At 41.4% G+C, this 7,594-nt stretch overlaps 1 long non-coding RNA gene across 1 annotated transcript; it reads left to right on the forward strand.

Annotated features, from left to right (window-relative positions):
• Positions 1-1,325: 1,325 nt before the first annotated feature.
• LOC141381365 (uncharacterized) lies at positions 1,326-5,054 on the forward strand. The gene is made up of 3 exons (XR_012401376.1): positions 1,326-3,124; positions 3,681-3,899; positions 4,094-5,054. It is a non-coding gene; the product is annotated as an uncharacterized lncRNA (long non-coding RNA).
• The last annotated feature ends 2,540 nt before the right edge of the window (positions 5,055-7,594 follow it).

The raw sequence follows: 7,594 nt of genomic DNA on the forward strand, positions 1-7,594 counted from the left end.
AGTCTGGAGAAGAACGGTTCTAGAAACCAGGTAAAGAAAGAATAGATAAAAACAACAGGCTAAAAATGTGGTGAAATCGGGCTTCCGCAGCGGCTTTCTTTTCCTAGATTGCTTTTGAAAACACTATGGGTATAAGGAAGGGGGTGGGTAGGGCAGTCAGTCCATTATTCAGTCCACAGCAAGCTGGTTGGATTAAGTGTATATTGTGCGAGAGGAATTTGTCATCATCAAAAAGGTAAACCGTGGCCTCTGGTGAATTAGCAAAAACTGCAAGCACCCCTTGTTACGTATTTTGCTTTCCTTAGAAATGTAGACCTGTGTATGTATCTGCAATGAGCCTGGGTTGGACAGTAGAGTAATGGGTTGAAATGGGTTTCAATGCCAGAAGCAATAGTTACAGTAGCCTGGTTTCCATCCTATTAAGCAAATCTTAAAAATAAAAAGTTTAAATTCCAAATGAGAATTAGGTGCATTTCAGTGAAGTTGTTAGAGTAGCTCACTGTAGTATTGGTAACCTAGTAACCAATCGGTGAATATCCACCTGGGTGTAATGTTTGCTATATCAGAGTTTATTCAGAAACTGTGTTTCCATTTCCAATTATTCACATAAACCCTCTTTCAAACAAGTCGAAAACCACCCCAAGCAAGGGTAAACACTTTTTTTGAAACTTTTTATTAGAATTCAAAATTTGGCATTTTTATTGCTACTTTAAAATAAACACAGGGTAATGGAAAACCCATCAATAGACTACTACACTATAAATTATTTGTAAATTAGCAGTTTTCTGTATTTTGTGATTCATGTTTTATTTCCTTGTCTATTTATGCTTTCAAATTGCATTATGGGAACTTAATCTTTCTTCAAACAAGTTTTAATCTTGAAAAATTTTTAAAAAGTGACTTTTATTAAGGTTTTTAATAGTTTAACGTGATATATTGTCTGGGTTGGTGTTGTATATTACGATATTACAGAAATCTTGTAATTAACTGTGAGTACATTTTCTGTTATTTTAGACATTCATTCATTCATTTTCTTTTCGGCTTAGTCCCTTTATTAATCTGGGGTCGCCCCAGCAGAACGAACCGCCAACTTATCCAGCTCCACTCATTCACTATGGACAATTTAGCCTACCCATTTCACCTGTACAGCATGTCTTTGGACTGTTGGGGAAACCGGAGCACCCAGAGGAAACCCACACGAACGCAGGGAGAACATGCAAACTCCACACAGAAACACCAACTGAACCAGCAAAGGCTTGAAACGGCGATCTTCTTGCAGTTAGGTGACAGCACTACTAACTGTGCCAGTGCCTCGCCCCTTTTTTAGACATTTTCTTTCGTATTATATTATTTAAAACCACTAAAAAGTCAATAAAAGTTAATTTGTTAAACTGTAGAGTTGAATTTTCAACATCATCAGAGCAGAAATCGAGGTCCCATAATCAACCCTGGCTCATTATAATTACATACCTTCATATACATTTCTGGAATACGTTCCAGGAGCTACGTTTTATTTCTTTTTTGCAATTTTTGCTTATCGTGAATCCACTAGAGGTCGCTGTTGACTGACTGACTGACTAACCAATTGACTCTGCCATCCTCCTCCTTCCCTAAACCCAACCAATAGTGTTTTCAAAAGCACAGATTGACCCACACACCCCCTTCCCCAAATCTAACTCTCGTGTTTTCAAAAGCAATCCAGAAAATAAAAAGCTCTTTTGATTTTTGCCAAGTTTTCAGATTTTAACACATTCTCACCCTGTTATTTACTTGTTTATTTTATTTGTTGGCTTTTGTCTTAACTGCTGTTTGGAACTGTTCTTCACTGGACTCAAACCTTGACATCGTAGTCAACTCTCTGCATCTCAAGTCCATTGATGTACATGGTGAGCCACTGGACGAACTGGTAACAGCGGAAAAGCCGTCCATACATAGGTAAGTGGACAGCTGTTAGCGTGAAAAGTAGCAGTATCATACCGCCCCATAGTGTTCGTTTTAAAGACGAAATGCAGCCATTTGTACCTCTGGCTACGTAATTCGTGATCTCCAGAAATGTGTATAGGGCTACGTTTTTTTTTTAGAATGAGCCTATGTTGTCCATGCAATTCACGACCTTAAATTCAATGCATATTAATGATCGTCCTAACAAAAAGTTATTTCCCATTCAATAAAAGTGAGTGATTTGTTTACCTGTCAAGAAAAAAACAGAAATTGAGTAAAAGTTTTTTTAAGGTCATTTAATTTAGGTTTGCGTGATGGAATAAATTAGGTGAGAGTGAGTAAACAATGGCAGATTTTCCATTTCCTATGTGAAATATTGGACACACGCTCCCTTAAAAGTGACCAGGAGAACATGTGATATAAATATGGGCAGGATATCAACATCATAACCTTCGGTGCACTGATGATTCTTTTCCCCTTCTCCTTCCAGCTTCACTGTCCACATCTGGTTTGACCATCCATCCCCCCAAACGCACCTCATCAATCCTTTGTGTCATCATTACCACAGTCTTCCTCGTTGCCAAAGTAAGCTGTGACACACAGACGTGAAAATGATGAATGGATTTTTCCGGACAGGAAACGACAGCCAAGGAGACACCCTGCGTACACTCATCTCCAAAGCAATTTTTCATTCAGCTTCCCCCTGCCTCGTCTTCCCAGCCCTGCCACGGTTCTAAAGGACCATCGTTGCAGCAAGAATCGAATCAAGAGATACCACAAAAGAGTTCGGTTTTCCCCCTTTTGTTCTTTTACTTGGTATGGTCTTGATCTAACACTCCAGTGAGGCTCACCAGCCACGGGCGGCATTCCTCTGCAGGGTGGACCCGATGTTGGTCAACAAAAATAATAGTGAGAAAACTCCAAATCCGGCCGTGCTCTCATTTCATTCGGGCTATATTTAAACTGAACATCGATTTGGGTGGAACGGTCAACCAGACTCCTCCGCCTTCAACAGATATGATGGTCTCCAGCTGCTCCTGCATAATAAACTCTTTTAGAGGGATAGATTCACCAAACTGTACTTTTCAAGCAGCAGTTGAAGGGATAGTTTAAAGGGCCACGAAACTCCCGTCTCAGCAGGGTGTTTTTACACCTTTAGTTTGGAAAAAGTCAGGAAAGTCAAGCTTGATTTATACTTCTGCGTCAAGTGACCGGCGTAACCCACAGCGCATGAAACGCGCGGCTGTGCATTTATACTTCTGCGCGCTGTCTCTGTTGGTCTGCATTAACACTTCCGAAACGCTAGTTGGCAGTGAGATGTAAATGTTCCTCTGTGTCGAGTTTCTTCGCTGCTGTTTTGCTTTTCCTGGACACTTCCGTGATGTACTAGTGGCTCGAACTCGCTCATTTTGAGGCAGGAACCAGCAGACGTGCAGCAACTTTAACTATGAGGTAAACACAAAACAAAACTTTCCATCCGGAGCTCCTTCACCGGACACCACACTTGTAAACAATCGCTCCATCAGGCTCGCACCATTCACGCGGCTTTCGGTCACGCCCAGACTCATCAGCGCTACCAAGCCGACCAATCACAGAGCTTGCTCTACGCGTCGTTGTGACGTGTAGTTACATTTTTTGAGAGGTGCACGTCAGCGAGGCTGATGGCCACGGCGAAGGGATATGCGTCAGCGCCGTAGCATATGCCAGCGTTTGACGCAGAAGTATAAATCAGCCTTCAGAGTGTCCAGCTCTGTTTATGTGGGAGTGTCGGGGGGAAGGAAAGAGGGAAGGTTTTGCATAAAAAAATTAGTTTCCGTTTGGGAACGCATGGCGAATGAGAGAAAAAAACCTCTGCATTTCTCAGTAACAGATGCACTGGGTAGGTATCTTCAGAAGGCTGTGTGTGCATAGACTATCCTGTCACTATCCATGTGTGTAGACTATCCTGTAGACCAGGGGTGTCAAACTCAATTCCTGAAGGGCCGAAGCCCTGCACAGTTTAGTTCCAACCCTGCTCCAACACACTTACCTGTAGGTTTCAAACAAGCCTGATGGACTCAATTAGTTTGATCAGGTGTGTTTAATTAGGGTTGGAACTAAACTGTGCAGAGCTGCGGCCCTTTTGGAACTGAGTTTGACACCTGTGCTGGAGACTATCCATGTGTGATTTGATTGGACAGGAATCACTGGACTGATTTTTCTAATCCCCATAGAAAAGAAAAAATAAAGTAGTGACTGCCGGTTGAAGGAAAATAGGGGAGTAAAAACACTGATGCTGCACTAAAAATCTACTCAAGGGAAAGTAAAAGTACACATTTTTAAAACTACTTAGTAAATTACAATTCCTGAGAAAAACTACTCAATTACAGTAGTTTTACAGGATTTGTAAATTGTTACTTTACATCACTGGTTACCCCCAACACAGCACCAACTCTATCAAGTAAAGGCTGATTTATACTTCTGCGTCAAACGCCGGCGTATGCTACGGCGCTGACGCATAGCCCTTCGCCGTGGCCATCGCTGACGTGCACCTCTCAAAAAATGTAACTACGCGTAGCAACAACGCGTAGCACAAGCTCTGTGATTGGTCGGCTTGGTAGCGCTGACGAGTCTGGGCGGGACCGAGAGCCACACGAATGGCGCGAACCCAATGTAGCGATTGCTTACAAGTGTGGATTCCCGTGAAGGAGCTCCCGATGGAAAGTTTTGTTTTGTGTTTACCTCATAGTTAAAGTTGCTGCACGTCCGCCGGTTCCTGCCTCAAAATGAGCGAGTTTAAGCCACTTGTACATCCCGAAAGTGTTCAGGAAAAGCAAAAAAACGGAGAAGAAACTCGACACAGAGGAATATTTACACCTCACAACCAACTAGCGTTTCGGAAGTGTTAATGCAGACCAACAGAGACAGCGCGCAGAAGTATAAATGCACAGCCACGCGTGTTGCATGTGCCGTAGGTTACGCCGGTCACTTGACGCAGAAGTATAAATCAGGCTTAAGGGTACTGTTGGCAGTGGCAAAGCAAGAATGTTTAGCGAGACTACTTACTACTCACTGTGTTTTCACTGTGGTGTTAAAAATGAAAAATAAAAGAGGACAGATTAAACAAATACTACAAAACTGCACAATACACATCAAGCACAAAGTTGTTCTTGCCCATGGGGAAATATAAATATGTTCATATGTGGGTTGTTGCTAGAAGGGATACAGTTGTGACCGGAAGTTAATGAGAAGTATTTGTATTATTTGTTAAATTACCTATTAATTGTATTTTATTAATGTCCACCCCTACTCCAACCACCACAGTAATGTAAATACAGTCATTTTTCTGAGTATTATTCATATTATCTATTAAATTACCCATTATATTGTATTTTATTAGTCTACTCTTACACCAACAATAAACCCAACCACCACAGTAATGTAAAAACAATTATTATACTAATTATTATTCATAATATTGATTAAATTAACCAATTAAATTGTATTTTATTAATGTCTACTCCTACATCAACCCTAAACCCAACCACCACAGTAATGTAAAACAGTTATTATACCAATTATTATTCATAATATTGATTAAATTACCCAATTAAATTGTATTTTATTAATGTCTACTCCTACACCAACCCTAAACCCAACCACCACAGTAATGTAAAACAGTTATTATACCAATTATTATTCATAATATTGATTAAATTACCCAATTAAATTGTATTTTATTAATGTTTACTCCTACATCAACCCTAAACCCAACCACCACTGTAATGTAAAACAGTTATTATACCAATTATTATTCATAGTATTGATTAAATTACCCAATTAAATTGTATTTTATTAACGTATATCCCTATTCCAACTCTAAACCCAAACACCACAGTAACGTAAAAACAACAACTATACCAATTATTATTCATATCATTTTTTAAATTACCCATTAAATTGTATTTTATGTCTACCCCCTACCCCAACCATAAAAATTCAATGTCACAGTAATGTAAAAACATTATTGTTGTACAGTGTCATAAGAATTATGCCATATTGTTGTGAGTATCCGCAGCTATATCCCATCTAGACTTTAACTCATATGTGGCAACCAGATGATGAAACTTTTCCTTCACGTTTTTAAATGTAAAAAACAATACATTGTTATGAGGTGAAAGCAGCTATGCTACATATAATTTCAACAACAAAACAGACACAGAGAGATTTCAGACTTGGTCACAGAGAGGACTGAAGATGGAAAGGTAGGCCACGGGTCAGCACACGCACAACAGACTCAAACGGAGGTGTAAATGAATATGTGTCACAGCTCACTAGCCAAAGTTTTCCCAGTGGAGCACTTTGGGCCTTTCTTCGGGCAGTCGGAAAGGCACAGCGCAACCTCAGAATCACATATGTGGCTTTCTTAGCATTTGTCTTGTTTCTTCAGATTCAGTCGGTGGTGATTTAGGGGAAAATGGGCAAGCTGTGATGTTTTAAGACTGACGGTTATGCGGTCAGAGCAGCAGACAGCAGATGTGGACTTTAGTCTTAGATTAGAAAGTTATTGAAGGACAGGCCTTATACTGCTGCTGCTCCCTGCTGAAAATAACCGAGGGCCTGCTCACCAGCATTGTATTTTGGTGGCTGGTTTGCTGAGTTTGTCTTGTGTTGGAGTCCCCGCTAGGTGCCTGTACCACAAAGTTGCTTTAGTTGGGCATATAACAGTCACACATTTCAAAGAGCCGACAGTGCGCCATCCCTTTGAGGAAAATAAATTTTATGGACAAAAATCCCATTTTGGTTGTAAGGATTTACTCAAGAAATTTATCAGATTTTTTTAAAGAAATGAAGAAATGAAGAAGAAATTTTTTGTATGGAAGATAAAATTGGGATGAAGCTGCATGTTGTGAAGTGTATTAGTTTTTTGCCCGACGATCGGTGGTCCTAACCTTCAACCACCACCCATTCCACAATGCACCAGCCCCTTACGACTCCGCTTATGGATGGCGGGCCTGCAGGAGGATGGTCCCACGCTGCTCCTTCGGAGCCTGGCCAGGATCCGTAGGATAAAACCCAGTCACCAGGCGGTCACATATAAGCCCTAATCCCAGGCCTGAATCCAGGGTGGGGACTCTTACCTATAGTCATGAGCTTTCATGACTGAAAGGACAAGAACTTGGATACAAGCAGCCAAAATTTGTTTCCTTGGCAGGGTGGCAGGGCACACTCTTCAAGATAGGGTGAGGACCTCCGTCACCTGGGAGGAGCTTGGAGTAAAGCCACTGCTCCTCCACATCGAGAGAAGGCTTGGGAATCTGTTTCGGATGCCTCCTAGACGCCTACCTAGGGAGGTGTTCCAGGCATGTCCCACCAGAAGAAGGCCTCAGGGAAGACCCAGGACATGCTGGAGGGACTGTGTCTCTCAGTTGGCCTGGAAATGCCTCGGGATCTCCCGGAGGAGCTGGATGAAGTGTCTGGGAAGAGGGAAGTCTGGGGTTCTCTCCTAAGACTGCCGACCCCGCGACCAGTATTTATTATTAATAAAGGATGCTGGGCGACCAGTGAACAGAGCATTACAGTAATCCAGTCTAGAGGTCAGAAAAGTATGAGCCAGTTTTCTGAGTTTGAGATAGAGAATGCTTCTTAGCTTAGCAATATTTCTCAGATAAAA

Source organism: Danio rerio, chromosome 3, assembly GCF_049306965.1.
Source record: "Danio rerio strain Tuebingen ecotype United States chromosome 3, GRCz12tu, whole genome shotgun sequence".
Classification (NCBI taxonomy): domain Eukaryota; kingdom Metazoa; phylum Chordata; class Actinopteri; order Cypriniformes; family Danionidae; genus Danio; species Danio rerio.